Source organism: Aquarana catesbeiana, linkage group LG01, assembly GCF_042186555.1.
Source record: "Aquarana catesbeiana isolate 2022-GZ linkage group LG01, ASM4218655v1, whole genome shotgun sequence".
NCBI classification, from domain to species: Eukaryota; Metazoa; Chordata; class Amphibia; order Anura; family Ranidae; genus Aquarana; species Aquarana catesbeiana.
This window is the reverse complement of record NC_133324.1, coordinates 280539267-280555988: the sequence shown is the minus strand read 5'-3', so window position 1 is coordinate 280555988 and position 16722 is coordinate 280539267.

Below are 16722 nucleotides of genomic sequence, written 5' to 3'. Positions count from 1 at the left end.
TGGCTGCCCTCAGAGGATCGTGGCACACCCTTGGATAGAGGTGTGACGGAGTCCGGAGCACTGTTGCTAATGGAGACCTATACCCTAACCATCTCCCCCTGTGAATCGGAGCAATAAAACTTGAAAAAGACTAAAGTGAGTGGGGCCTATTATTGTCATAGAGATGTAAAATTTCCAGAAATTTTGAAGCCATTGCAAAAAAAAAACGTTTTTTCCTGAAAAAATTGAAAAATAAAATAGTTCACTGTGGAGTCGTTTTACATATTGGAAGTCATTTTGTTACACTGGGAATGTGAAGTACAGTGTATATCCACTTGCCGACCACATAACTTAGGAATACGGCAGCAAAGCGGCTCTCCTGTGCCAGATCATGTACTAGGTAGGGGATCCACGCTCGCGGCCCGGCGATACTGTGATTCAAAACAGCACCAATCAGTCTTCAGGTCCAGGCCAATGACTCTTGGCCTGGACCTGCTGATCACGTGCCTGTGTTTACGAAACACGAGCACAGGAAATGACAAGATCTTCTCTCATGGTTCCCTTTTCAGTTCCAAAGAGAGAAGAGATCAGTCATAGTGAGTTTAAGCAGCACACATTACACAGTAAAACACAGAGATAGGCACATTTAACCCCCTGATCGCCCCTCAGGTAACCCTTTCACTGCCCTGAAGTTTTCACTGTATTAGTGTCACAGGCGACACCAGATAGCGTTAGCGTCACTCCCAGATAATTAATATGTGGCTTGCAATCTAACACATTTAATCCTTTAATTGCCAGCAACACTATCACAGACACACTATAAACCTCCATGACTAGCATAGTGTCTGAACAGATCAGAATCTTTGATTAGATCAGAACTATACTAACGTCCCCGATAGTATGGTGTCCCCAAATATGCAGCAATAGCAGGATCAGCCCTGACATCTGCCAGCACCTGCATTTAGCCCCTCTGCCCCCCCCCCCCCCCCCCCCAACAAGTGCAGTGTGAGTAGATCACTGTCACTTCTGATGCATTGCACACAAAACTGCAGCGTTGGCAAGATCAGGCCTGATCTCTGCTAGCACTAGCAGGTACATTTTAAATGTGTCCGTTAGTCGCATTAGGTACCTATACATTTAGTGGCCAAAATGTCCAATGAAAGGTACACTAATGAAGAGGCCTACAGGATTCTGAGTAGGTCAGCTGAGAGAGAAGGGGAGTCCTCACTGACAGAATCAGGTTAAGAATATCAACCTGTAGAGTTCAGCAGCAGCACCCTGACAGATAGCTCAGACGATGGAGAAGAGATCCCTGCTCAGGGCCGATCCTAGGGTCACCGGCGCCTGGGTGCAGAAATATTTCTGGCGCCCCCACATGGGCGTGGTCATCTTACCAACTCCTCCCCTTTACAAATGTTTCTATGGCAACGACTCAAACACAGAGATGCTCCCCTAAGAAGTCTTTGTTACCCTAGGATCCTCCCATGATCTTTTAACAATAAAAAAAATACAGGAAGAGCGTACACTAATGAGACCTGGAGGGGAGTCTCTCTGATGCACACAAAGAGGGCTTCTGTTAGAGAGTCTGTTAGAAAGAACCCCCAGACATAGTACAGGAGATGGTCAGAGACTGCAGACATAATACAGGAGATGGTCAGAGACTGCAGACATAGTACAGGAGATGGTCAGAGACTGCAGACATAATACAGGAGATGGTCAGAGACTGCAGACATAGTACAAGAGATGATCAGAGACTGCAGACATAGTACAGGAGATGGTCAGAGACTGCAGACATAGTACAGGAGATGATCAGAGACTGCAGACATAGTACAGGAGATGGTCAGAGACTGCAGACATAATACAGGAGATGGTCAGAGACTGCAGACATAGTACAGGAGATGGCCAGAGACTGCAGACATAGTACAGGAGATGGTCAGAGACTGCAGACATAATACAGGAGATGATCAGAGACTGCAGACATAGTACAGGAGATGATCAGAGACTGCAGACATAATACAGGAGATGGTCAGAGACTGCAGACATAATACAGGAGATGGTCAGAGACTGCAGACATAGTACAGGAGATGGTCAGAGATTGCAGACATAATACAGGAGATGGTCAGAGACTGCAGACATAGTACAAGAGATGATCAGAGACTGCAGACATAGTACAGGAGATGGTCAGAGACTGCAGACATAGTACAGGAGATGATCAGAGACTGCAGACATAGTACAGGAGATGGTCAGAGACTGCAGACATAATACAGGAGATGGTCAGAGACTGCAGACATAGTACAGGAGATGGCCAGAGACTGCAGACATAATACAGGAGATGGTCAGAGACTGCAGACATAATACAGGAGATGATCAGAGACTGCAGACATAGTACAGGAGATGATCAGAGACTGCAGACATAGTACAGGAGATGATCAGAGACTGCAGACATAATACAAGAGATGATCAGAGACTGCAGACATAGTTCAGGAGATGATCAGAGACTGCAGACATAGTACAGGAGATGATCAGAGACTGCAGACATAGTACAGGAGATGATCAGAGACTGCAGACATAGTACAGGAGATGGTCAGAGACTGCAGACATGATACAGGAGATGGTCAGAGACTGCAGACATAGTACAAGAGACAGTCAGAGACTGCAATCATAGAACAGGAGATGGTCAGAGACTGCAGACATAGTACAAGAGACAGTCAGAGACTGCAATCATAGAACAGGAGATGGTCAGAGACTGCAGACATAGTACAGGAGATGGTCAGAGACTGCAGACATAGTACAGGAGATGGTCAGAGACTGCAGACATAGTACAGGAGATGGTCAGAGACTGCAGACATAATACAGGAGATGGTCAGAGACTGCAGACATAATACAGGAGATGGTCAGAGACTGCAGACATAATACAGGAGATGGTCAGAGACTGCAGACATAGTACAGGAGATGGTCAGAGACTGCAGACATAATACAGGAGATGATCAGAGACTGCAGACATAGTACAGGAGATGGTCAGAGACTGCAGACATAATACAAGAGATGGTCAGAGACTGCAGACATACTACAGGAGATGGTCAGAGACTGCAGACATAATATAGGAGATGGTCAGAGACTGCAGACATAATACAGGAGATGGTCAGAGACTGCAGACATAGTACAGGAGATGGTCAGAGATTGCAGACATACTACAGGCAATGGGCATGGCAATAGTACAGACCTCCCGACAAACCACCCCCCCATTAGTACAGACCCCCCCTCAGGACAAACTACCCCCTTCCATTAGTACAACCCCCCCCCACACAAACCACCCCCTCCATTAGTACAGACCCCCCATAAACCACCCCCCCATTAGTACAGACCCCCCCCCTCAGGACAAACCTCCCCGCTCCATTAGTACAGACCTCCCGACAAACCACCCCCCCATTAGTACAGACCCCCCTCAGGACAAACCACCGCCCCTCCATTAGTACAGATCCCCCCCACCAACCACCCCCCCTCCATTAGTACAGAGTAGACCCCCCCCAAAAACCACCCCCCTCCATTAGTACAGACACCCCCTCCATAAGTACAGACCCCCCCCTCAGGACAAACCCCCCTCCATTAGTACAGACCCCCCGATAAACTAACCCCCCCATTAGTACAGACCCCCTTCAGGACAAACTACCCCCCTCCATTAGTACAGACTCCCCCCCACAAACCCCCCCTCCTCGATTGGTACAGACTCCCCCCCACAAACCCCCCTCCTCTATTAGTACAGACCCCCCACAAACCCCCCCTCCTCTATTGGTACAGACTGCCCCCCCACAAACCCCCCCTCCTCTATTGGTACAGACTGCCCCCCACAAACCCCCCCTCCTCTATTAGTCCTCTATTAGTAGTACTAATAGAGGAGGGGGGGTTTGTGGGGGGCAGTCTGTACCAATAGAGGAGGGGGGGTTTGTGGGGGGGAAGTCTGTACTAATTTAGTACAGACTCCCCCCCCACAAACCCCCCCTCCTCTATTAGTACAGACTCTCCAAGTCCCCCCACAGACCCCCCCCAGGACAAACCCCACTCGGGCGTGCAGCCGTGCCACCCGGGTGAAGAAGATCGTGACGGAGAGGAGAAAAATAAATGACAGATAGGCACTGTACGTCTCGCCGCGCGGCACGGACAGCCCCGCCCCCCAACTACGTCACTGCGCAGGTCTCTCTCCGAACAGAGAGAGCCGCTCCGATCTCCTCTGACAGGAGGATGGAGCGGGCGGGGACGGACTTAAACAGGAAACACAGCGGCGGCAGAGAGAGCGGCCTGTGGACACCAAGAAGAGGAGGAGGAGGGAGGGGAGCACTCTGGCACTTGAGCGCCCCCACCTCTGTGGCGCCTGGGTGAACTGCACCCCGTGCACCCGCCTAGGATCGGCCCTGTCCCTGCTAAGGTCAGGCGTACTTGACCCTGTGCCAGGTTGCTGAGGTGCTACAATAATATGATGATTCTCATATGCAGCAGAGTGTCAGTACTAGTGCCACACTAACTTTTGGTGAACTGACAGGCACCAGCAGCCTAGTACATCCTGACATTTTACACACCAGTACTGCAGTATATCATGGCAACGTGGCGAGTCCCAGAAGTTCAGCCCAGGTTGGTGCAGTGGCTAGCACAAGTAGCATCCCGCCGCCACCAAGAATTCGAACATAGGCCCATAGAGCCCATCGTGTCCTTCCTGATGTGCTTGCAAGTCCTGATTCTGCAGCTCCTGTACTTCCCCCATTCACTGCCCAACCTGTAATTCAGGTGGAAACAGCAAATTTAATGTAGCATTTGCCAGGCCTCCAGAAGCCTAATGGTGACCTCCAGAGTCAGGGAGAGCTGACATCCTTTAATGCAAGGTAAATTCATGGGCACCAGACACTTCTTTAATGCAAAGAGATTTATTGTCTCTTAAACAGAACTGTGGGAGAGAGGGTTTAGGGCCAGGACACCCTTTAGTAGTTGCAATGTTATTTGGCAGACTCCGAGACCTCTATAGGTAGACAGCCTTGCAGGGAAAGGCACCCAGCCAGACACCACATCTGCATGTGTAGACACACTGTCTCCTATGGCAACAATCTTGAACAGTTTCTGACAAAGGTTGCAATGAACTCTTTCACTTCCTCTAGAATCTCCGATTGTAGATCTTCACTCAACTGAGCTCCCCATCTCTCTCACTAGACTTGCTGATCCAGTGCCACTGGATCTCCTGAGCTCTCCCAACCTTCTCTCTCTCAGTATCTTCCTCAAGCGTCACCCCCCGCTTCCCTGCTGGGTCCCTAGCTTGGCATCCAAGATACTCCTCAAGCGTCACCCCGCTGGCCTGCTCGGTCCCTGGCTTGGCACACAAGGCTGCTCTGCAAGCGTCACCTCAACTGACTGGGTCCCTGGCTTGACACCTGCTGAAGTTTCCCAATTCTTCACCGTCCCCGGTTGGCAAGAATACTGCTCTGGTACTTGCTTCAGCTTCTTGCAGTGGTCTCTGGTAATAAGGTGAATGATCCCTTAGTGGCGACAGATTCCCCTCTACCTCCTACGCTGCTCTCTTGCTATTGGATAGGCCCTCAGACAGCCTAGCAGCCAGATGTTACCGGGATAGGCCTCAGGCTCTGGCCTAGCAGCCCGGGGCAGCACAACACACGTCCACCCAGACAGCCGTTCAGGTGGCACAGAACACCGATCACCTGACTTCACCCAAATAAATATGCTCTCCCAGCAGTCCAAGGGACCAAAGAAGATCCCTGCCCATTGGCTGAGATACCATCTTTTCCTAATCTGTCCTTGCAATGCCCTTGTCTTATCTAATGCCACCAGATACCCGGCCATCTAGTGAGAGAAGTGCAGCAATTCCAGAATCAATTGATCCCCTATCAATTGACCAAGGCGACTATACCTGGCAGGTAAATTTACTAGCAACCCTGCCTAAACATCATGGTGCTACATCAACTACTCCCTTTGATTTTTTAGGTGTTTTTCATGGAAGATCTGTATCGATCAATTGTGGACCAAAGCAATTTATATGCCAAGCAGTTCATCACCCCCAACCCAAATTCGTACCTTGCCAGACCATTTGAATGGAAACCTATCACAGTTTCTGAGTTTAAAACTTTTTAGGGCCTAATCCTCAACATGGGCATTACTAAAAATGAGTTGCAGCCATATTGATTCACAGTAATTCTAAAGAAAAAATTTGTGCTAGGTGTGCAAAAAATTATTATTAGTATGTGACTATAACAACCTGTGAAAGGATATCCTGCAGCTATACATTATAACCTTGATAAGGGGCACCACAAAATAAGTATAAAAAGAAGTGCAGCGCTGGATATATAAAACACAAAAATTGGTAATATTAAATAATATTAAATAGATATATGCTATACGTGATCCGAACAAATAGTGCAAAAATCATATGATTTGTCCATACATGATCAAACAAATTAGATGATGAAAGTGCTTCACTGTAGGGATATGTGCGTGGTTCCCACCACCGCAAACGCCTATCCTAATCAAATTTAAGGTGCATCAACAAACATAAAGTGTCCATAAAAAGTATGAAGTGACTTTGCTGTATGAGTAAATCTGTGACTTCCACCGTGATGAATGCCTATCACCTTGAAGAGATTAAAGGCTTACCAGACGGCCTCTAATCAGAGGCATGATAACATCAATTTGGGGTGTTGTCTTCTCAACTAATGGGTCTCTTCTGGGATGGTGGATGCGTGTCAGCAGACGGTCACCATAAGCCTCCAAATAGCGGTCCAGTTGGGAGAGGTCACTCCCAGCGATAATAAAATATCTTTCAGCTCGGTCAAATCTAGGGAAGGTAAAGACTCCTCATTTCTTTCATCTAGTTCTGTGTCTTCTTGGCTTTCCTTGGATATCTTCTGTAGCCTGTGTTGCTTGTATGATGATCAGTCAGATGCTGGTACAAGAAACTGTCTGTATATTTATTTCAATTGGCTCTGTACAACGCTTTTGTGCTTTACAAAGCAACAGGAAGAAGTGGACCCTTCCTAAAATTTCAGGAAGAGATCATCACAGCCCTTTTGTATCCAAAAGGTGCTGTGGCACAATCCCAAATCTAGATGCAGTTAGCCAGCTGCATGAGGGACATTTTCCAGATGTACTCTCTGGTACCCTCACCCAAAAGTCACACCAAAAAAAGATATTGTGTCTGTAGCAGACACGAAATGAGAAGTGACACTTGCTTTTTTTGTCCCTCCTGTCCTGGCCAACCTGGTCTCTGCTTGAAGGACTGCTTCTGTTGCTACCATAGTGGAGTATTAGTATAGGGTACAGCATGGCACAGTCTAGGGAACACATTCACATAGGGTCTCTATCGCATTCTGAGAGACCATAAAATCACAGCCTGGAAAGTTTACAGTTTTTATACATTACAAAAAAGTAAAAAAAGAGTAAGAAAAAAACATAACAAAAAATAGTCAAAAATAGTTGTTGTTTATTGAGTTAATGTTCTGTTGTTACTGTGTTTCATTGTTAACTGTTGTTTGCTTTGCAGGAACACCATTCAGCTGCAGCACTGATCTTTTTATTCTGACAACAGCAGGGTGTGCTTCCAGAATACATACATCATCCGCAGTTAAACAAAAAAGAACATATATTCCCAAGCATGGGGGCCTGGGGTGGTCAGTGGGTGGTTGGCCCCTATGCTTTGCCATATATTTTTTTCACTTTTTTGGCAGAGATTTCTTCATCCACATCAGTCGATGCGAATGGAGGAAAAAAAGATTATTGCATACATGCCCATCATTAGAAGTGGGTGGATGCAGAGCGGTAGATTTTAATGGTGGACATATCACACATTTTTTCTGACAGAGACTTCTTCATTTACATTGATCGATGTGTTCTAGTTTTTTCTTCAGCCCACAGGCTGCATGAAAAAAAAGAACATTACATACTGTATATGTCCAACAAGGACCAGCAACGTACTGGCACCTTGCTGGACTTTGAGTGGGTTTGCAGGCATCATCACTGATATATTTTTTTTTCAGTCGGCTTTCATGTAAAAGCAATCAAGTGGGAGGGGATGGGAGGGGATGGGAGGGGATGCCCTCCCGCCGCCTTTCACGGCTTACTCTGGCTCTCTCATTCCCACTGGTGAAACCTAGAATGCAGGTGGCGGTTTCGCTGGCTGACTACATAGCTGATCGTAGACCTGATCAGCTCCAATCATCTTTGTGGTCTAAAAAACAAAAGCTACGAGCATTTTATTACTTCCCATAACAAGATACATGGGATATCTCTGTATATATATGAATTTACCAGAAAATAATTATGTTTATCTTAAACTATATGATTTACATTTTTTTCAGATTTCATGTGAAAAGAGTGCACTGTGGTTCCACTTATCCTGCATAGGCCAACGACTACAGGAAGAAGACAAATACATATACCCATTGTGCATACAAATGTTGATGTTTAAATATCTAAATATCGTGGCACAGTTTGAACATTGAATAAAAGCACTTTATTATTTAAGATATTTGGCACTATTGCAAATTGTTTACCTAGGTTTATCTATATTTTTTGAGTTTCTAAGTTATTTTTATAAAAATAAAATGTTGTGATTGTGATATATTAACACTATTAAAATTGCTATAAACAATATGTAAGTGTGTGTTGCATTCTAAAAAAAAATATATATATGGTATATGAGTTTTCTGACACTTTTCATCATACATTATTTTAAAAAAATAAGATATGAGACTTTACCAGGGTTTAACATCTGATACTACAGGTAAAATCTGGTATCCCCACACTTACCCAGTTTTTAAAATCTGTAATCATATATCTAATGCGACCCGTGAAATATTTTATACTCTAAAATACAGAGATATGTGAACATGTTATCGCTTTTACCATTCCTAATTCTAGGTTTCGAAATCTGGACTGCCCATATTCATTTAAATGTCACCACAATAATGCTTGACATTATATATGCATTCCAGTGCTGCATAAAAATGAATACGTAGTCCTGTACAACGCAAGGCACATCAATGTTCTGACACATTTTACAAGGTATGCCAGTAAGTTAAACTGGAATATTATGGATATCAACCATGTTGTATGGATGTACTTATTGTGTATTGCACATGTTGCATTCAAGTTCCCTGTAAAATGCATTTTAAAGGAAAAGATTATTGTGAATGAGCTCTAACAGATGGCAACTTCTTCTATACATTAAGGCAATAGGCATGAGTTTAAAGGAAAAACACATACCTTTTTTTTTTACAAGAGAAATAAAGGGTTCCAAAAAAAAAAAAATGTATACTCGCCTAAGTGGATGCAGCATCGATCTTACTGCCGAGCTGGCAGGGGACAGATGCAGCATTGGAAGTGAATGATCAAAGACTGCTGATAGCTCAGTTCTCCCCTCCACTATGAACAGAGAGCGGTGATTGTCATTCACCAGCACTTTGCTATGCCCCTCCAGTGCTCTCTTTAGCTCTGGGCTGGTGAGTGGAGGGAGCAGCTGGCTCAGGCTCTCAGTGGTGCACTGAGAAGATGAGCCAGCGGCTGGTCACATCAATGGCCAGAAGCTCAACTATATTGTCAGGATCTTTTCAGAGCCAAGACCAGCTCTCTGATGTCAACCAGCAGCAGATTTTAGGTCACTATCAGCTGAAAATGGGTAACAGAAGTGCAAACTGCACTGCTGTGATCCATAGGAGAAACAAAAAAAGGTTTGTCCATAATCCCCCAGTAAACATTTTTACTGGACATAGAAAAGCACCTGAAAATTGTAGGCTACCCTTAAAAGATAAAGGCCTCTTTCACATGGGTGCTTCCGTTTGACGGACTCCCTCTTTTTCTCCTCTGATAACAATGCAAGCCATGATATTCTGTATACACCCTTTATATCGCCTCTGATTATAATGCAGCCTGAGAAGTTGTGCCTTCATAATATCCCTGCCCCCCACTGACAGACCCCAACTCCACCCACACTGACATCCTCTGCATATAAGGAGTTAAATAATCCTCCCTGTCTCCCCACAGAGAATTCAGCATGTAAGGAGTTATTAAATGATCCTGCCTGTCATTCAGCATGTAAAGAGTTAAATGATTCTGCCTGTGTCCCGCTGACCATTCGGCATGTAACATGTAAGGGGTTAATGGAGTTCAGGTACCTTGCCGATGCTGCTTGAGTCCCGCTGACCATTTGGGATATAGCATGTTTGGGGTTAATTGAGTTCAGAGTTAAGGTACCTCTTCGGTTGCAGCAGTTTGGCGCTCGGCTTCTTCTGCCTGAATCCAGCGCATTTCCCACAGGGGATACAGATCTTCACAGGACATCCCACTGCTACACCCTGGGCTTCTGTTAGAAATCATGCCAACCCCCCTCCAACCCCCCCGCAAATATCAAAACAATATTTTAACCAAAAAATACACTAAAATCATTTGTAGTAGACACAAACTTAACGTAACTTAGGCCTCTTTCACATGGACGATCCGTATGTCCGTTTTTCATCCTTCCGTTTTCGGATGAAAAACGGACATACATTCATCCCTATGGAGCGTCGGATGTCAGCGGTGACATGTCCGCTGACATCCGACCCCGCTCCGATCCGAAAAGTGTAACGGAGGAAAAATCTACTTTTCCATCCGTTTTCGGATCGGATGACGACAGACACTACGGTCCGTCATCATCCGATTCCCCATAGGGGAGAGCGGCGCTCTGACAGGTCCGTCGCTGCACAGCGTGCAGCAATGCACCTGTCATCTTCCTGCTCAGCGGGGATCGGCGGAGCGATCCCCGCTGAGCCAGCGGATGTTCACGGGGCGGATCATCACTGATCCGCCCCGTGAGAAAGAGGCCTTACAAAATTCCTGCTAAATCTAAAAGATAAAGCTGTATTGAGTTGATAAAGTTCTGCATGTAAATGAGGTCTTGGGACTCATTCAAATAGGCGCTGTGGCCTGTATGGTGTGAATCTGCGTTTTTTTAAAATGTGGCCACTGCCGTGTGCAGGCAGCCTATGTTACGCTATGCAGATGCACCAGCTGTATGAACACAGCCGCACATCCTAATTTGACAAGTGTGCGGATGAAGGTGTATGGCCCCAAACACAGACAGTAACAAATTACTCATTCACACTGCATGCACCAGAAAACCCATGTGAATGAGCCCTTTATTTTTTAAATTATTTTTAACAGTTAAAAAAATGTTATTAATTTTTTTTTTTACAGTTTAAAAAAAAAAAGGTTTTTAATATTTGTTTTTTACATTTTTTTTCAACGCTGTTTGGGGGGGCTTGGGTAAAATATCAGGTGTCTAAACAGATGAATGAGCAGGAAAAAGAGGCTCTTGTTCATTCATAAATGGAAGCATAGTAAACAGAGTTTACCATGTTCAGTTATCAATGGACACAGGAGCGATCTTTACTGATCGCTCACTGTGCCCATTCAGAAAAGGAAGTCAATATGTAATTTACTGGCCCCTTTCCCCACTCTCAGTCCTGACAGCTGACACATCCCTCTGTGTACCTGCAGCGCCTGGGGGGGAGGGACACTGGGGGGGATGATATCAGATGTAAGCAGGACAGGGAGAAGGATTGCTGCAGCGGGGCAATTATAGGGACTATGCACTGTGTGTCTCTTCCTCCAGCAGCTGAATGTCAGCAGGAGGGAGAGGGGGAAAATCGTCTTTCAGCTGCACGGAGAACAGCATAGTGTATTGTTCCTGTAATCGCTCCCTCAAACCGTTCCTCTTCCCTTTCTGGGCTCCCCTGGGTGCCCGAGCCCCTTACAGGAGGACTAGTGTTCTCCCCTTATCGGCAGCCCTGACTACACATGCAAGGGGATGCCAGCAACACCTGTGCATCCCCTTGCCTGTAAACGCAGCCCTGCATAAGGCACAGATTGTCCTGTGTGAACGAGGCCTAACACTTTCAGTGCTGTGCCCTGTTGGAATTCTTTATGGTATCAACAGCACCATTTATAAATGCCCCTGATAGTGTGGATGAGCCCTTACAGTGGTAGTAAACTCTGTACTACCACTTGTACCTATAGGAAAGCCTATAATAAGGCTTACCTGTAGGTACTGTGAATATCTCTTAAACTTGCACATATTAGGAGATATTCAGCATGCATATGCATGCAGCCAATTACATAATTGCTGCATGCGCTTTAAATGTCCGGATTACAGTGCCAGACATTCAGAGCCCATGCCGGAAACGGCGACTACCACACGCATGCGCGGGAGTGAGGTAATCGCGGCTCCAGCCAATCACATACCCAGAGCTTGCAAACCCAGAAATCAGATGGGAAACATGTCAGCCCTCTCAGCGGTGACTTTAGAGCACTGGAGGGCTTCGTTCCAAGGTGAGTATTTTATAACGTGCTAATATGCGATGTATACTAGCACATTATGTCATTGCCTTGCAGGTTTTTTTTTTAACAACCGCTTTAAACAATGCGCCAGTCTCTTACTACCAAGCAATTAAAAACAACTGAATCTTTTAACCCCTTCCCACCTGGCCTATTGTAATACGACGGCCGAATGGGAGCCCTTTTATCCTGGGAGGATGTCATATGACGTCCCCCCAGGATCACACCTCATGAGCCGCACTCCGGCAGGATTCGTCACCCACTGTGTCCACCGCACACGACCGATGACAGATCACTGTATTGGCCCACTGCCGGTACCATGTGATCAGTGTGGCCAATCACAGCAGACCACATGACAATTGTACACAATGAATGGCTTTGTTTCATGCCATTCATGTGTACTATTGTAATGAGCTCTGAGATTGGTCACAGTGATCACATGGTACAGACAGGGTCAATAACAACTCAGCTGTACCATATGATTAGCTGTGACCAATTACAGGTAATCACAACACTGAATGAATAGTTTTCAATCAGAAAAAAATGTTTGCTTATAACTGAAAGATTCAGTTACAAGCAACCATAGTGAAAAAAAAAAATCATAAAATAGCAAAAAAAAAAGAAATCCAGGTCACCTCCCCACAGTAGTACAGTGTGTGTGTTATTGTGGTAAAACTGTATTGCTCTGGTCACAGTGTGTAAGAAAAAAGTAGTAAGAAAAAAGGAAAAAGAAAAATTTAATAAAGATTTTTTTTTTAAACATACTGTTACCAGTCAGTGTCCCTGATCACTACACCAGTTATACAGTGGGGACAGAAAGTATTCAGACCCCCATAAATTTTTCACTCTTTGTTATATTGCAGCCATTTGTTAAAATCACGAGAATTGTTGACATTTTTGCAGATTTATTAAAAAAGAAAAACTAAAATATCACATGGTGCTAAGTATTCAGACCCTTTGCTGTGACACTCATATATTTAACTCAGGTGCTGTCCATTTCTTCTGATCATCCTTGAGATGGTTCTACACCTTCATTTGAGTCCAGCTGTGTTTGATTATACTGATTGTACTTGATTAGGAAAGCCACACACCTGTCTAAGACCTTACAGCTCACAGTGCATGTCAGAGCAAATGAGAATCATGAGGTCAAAGGAACTGCCTGAAGAGCTCAGAGACAGAATTGTGGCAAGGCACAGATCTGGCCAAGGTTACAAAAACATTTCTGCTGAACTTAAGGTTCCTAAGAGCACAGTGGCCTCCATAATCCTTAAATGGAAGACGTTTGGGACAACCAGAACCCTTCCTAAAGCTGGCCGTCCGGCCAAACTGAGCTATCGGGGGAGAAGAGCTTTGGTGAGAGAGGAAAAAATGAACCCAAAGATCACTGTGGCTGAGCTCCAGAGATGCAGTGGGGAGATGGGAGAAATTTGTAGAAAGTCAACCATCACTGCAGCCCTCCACCAGTCGGGGCTTAATGGCAGAGTGGCCTGACGGAAGCCTCTCCTCAGTGCAAGACACATGAAAGCCCACATGGAGTTTGCTAAAAAAACACCTGAAGGACTCCAAGATGGTGGGGAATAAGATTCTTTGGTCTGATGAGACCAAGATAGAACTTTGTGGCCTTAATTCTATGCAGTATGTGTGGAGAAAATCAGGCACTGCTCATCACCTGTCCAATACAGTCCCAACAGTGAAGCATGGTGGTGGCAGCATCATGCTGTGGGGGTGTTTTTCAACTGCAGGGACAGGACGACTGGTTGCAATCGAGGGAAAGATGAATGCGGCCAAGTACAGGGATATCCTGGACGAAAAACCTTCTCCGGAGTGCTCAGGACCTCAGACTGGGCCGAAGGTTTACCTTCCAACAAGACAATGACCCTAAGCACACAGCTAAAATAACGAAGGAGTGGCTTCACAACAACTTTGTGACTGTTCTTGAATGGCCCAGCCAGAGCCCTGACTTAAACCCAATTGAGCATCTCTGGAGAGACCTAAAAATGGCTGTCCACCAACGTTTACCATCCAACCTGACAGAACTGGAGAGGATCTGCAAGGAGGAATGGCAGAGGATCCCCAAATCCAGGTGTGAAAAACTTGTTGTATCTTTCCCAAAAAGACTTATGGCTGTATTAGATCAAAAGGGTGCTTCTACTAAATACTGAGCAAAGGTTCTGAATACTTAGGACCATGTGATATTTCAGTTTTTCTTTTTTAATAAATCTGCAAAAATGACAACAATTCTGTGTTTTTCTGTCAATATGGGGTGCTGTGTGTTAATAATTAATAAGGAAAAAAAATGAACTTTAATGATTTTAGCAAATGGCTGCAATATAACAAAGAGTGAAAAATTTAAGGGGGTCTGAATACTTTCCATCCCCACTGTATGATGACCCTGTACTGCACTGGTGACAGTATGTCAAATTTTTTTAAATATTGTGAAAAAAAAACATTTCTTTTCAATTTATTAATTTTTCAAAAAATTTGGGCAAAAAAATAAAACTTAAAAAATCTCCCCATGCCTCTTACTAAATACATTGGACTGTCTACTATCCAAAAATGGGAAATTTGAGGAATATTTGTACTGTCCTGGCGTTTTTGGGCCTCAAAAAATGAGATAGGCTGTCAGTAGATCAGGATTGATCAATTTTCACATATATACAATAGTTTGTGGACTATTTAACTTATCTAAAGGCTAAATAACATTCACTGATTTGGCTTATTTTCACCAAAGAAATGTAGCAGAATACATTTTGGCCTAAATTTATGAAGAAAGATGATTTATTTACAACATGTTATAACAGAAACTAAGAAAAGCACATTTTTTTTCAAAATATTTGGCCTTTTTTTGTTCATTTAGCAAAAAATAAAAAAAAAAACAATGGTGATGAAATACCACCAAAAGAAAGCTTTATATTTATATTATATTTATATTTGTTATATTTTTATTTATATAAAAAATTATGAAAATTTCATATAGATACAGTGTTGCATGACCGTGCAAATCTCATTCAGGGCTCGTTCATACCATACGTGCATGAAATCTGATGGGGATTAATAGGAGAACTGCACAGACTTCACTTGTAGAGCCGTCAGTTTACATCAGTTTTTATGCACGTCAATTATGTGCCCTATTCACACCAATGTTGATGTCATGTCAGTTTTTTCCCGTGCAGAAAACTGCATACACATTGCAGATTCCTGCACAGAAGAAATCGGCACGGTGTGGTCTAAATAGGGCACATAGAGGACCATTGTTTTTTAGTTTTTTTTAACCCTTGGAGAACACATGCAGAAAATCTGATGTCTCTGCACCATGGTGTGAACAAGGCCTCAAAGTGTGACAGCGCTAAAAGCTGAATTTTGGGCTGGGCAGAAAGGGGTAAAAGTGTCTGGTATTGAAGTGGTTGTGTTACTAAACCCACAACAGTAAAATCAGTCTGTATATGTAGTAAAGCATGCTTGTTATACTCACTGTAGAACCTAAAGGTTTAATCCTCTGACTTGTGTAAAAAAGTTGTTTGATCCTATCTTCTCTGTTCCTCCCCTCCTTCCACTGTCCCCAATCTATCTGCTGATAGAACAGAGGCTAGGAGTTAAGCCTCGTACACCCGTTTACATTTTTGCATGACCAAACGTCCGATTTTTGTGGCATTCTAGTCTCATGTCGAAAGTGAAGAGGTTACTGACAATACGAAAATTCTCATACGACAGAATACAGCGTCAGAAGTGACGTCATGTGTTGAATAGTTTTGTATGTATTTTTTGGTTTCTGAGCATGCACAGTCTTGCTCTTACGATTTTTTTTATATGAAAACCGCACTAATGAAACGAAAATCAGACGTTGAGTTCATAGCCGACAAAAATCTTATACTCTGCACATCCAGCTTTTGTCTGACGAAAAAGCTAAATCGGCTGTCGAAAGCACCATATCAACGATCCGAAAATCGTCAGACAGCTCGTCGTACAAATTTTGCCATCCGATTTTCGTATGGTTTGTACGGTCCTCAAGGCTGCACATGCTCAGTTTGGTGTGTATTGCTAGAGAGGTTTTTTTTTTTTTTTTCTTGGGAGAGTGCATGTGATCAGCACAGGGCCAATAAGCACTGTCCAGACAGAGGGTCAGGCATCCTGCAGCATCATAGGACAGTCAGAGAAGAATGAAAACTCCTCCTACAAGCTTTAACCAGACACTGATAGAAGTCACAAGACTGCTCTAACTGCTGATGAAAAAAAAAGGTATTTAGCAGTTTATATTTACTAAAATTATTGCATTTCCATGTTCTGTGTACCGTGGGAGACCAGATATAGTGAATGTAGGTTCCTGGGTTTAGTAACACTTTAAAAACACAAACACTGTAGCTACTGACTTTTAATAAGGAC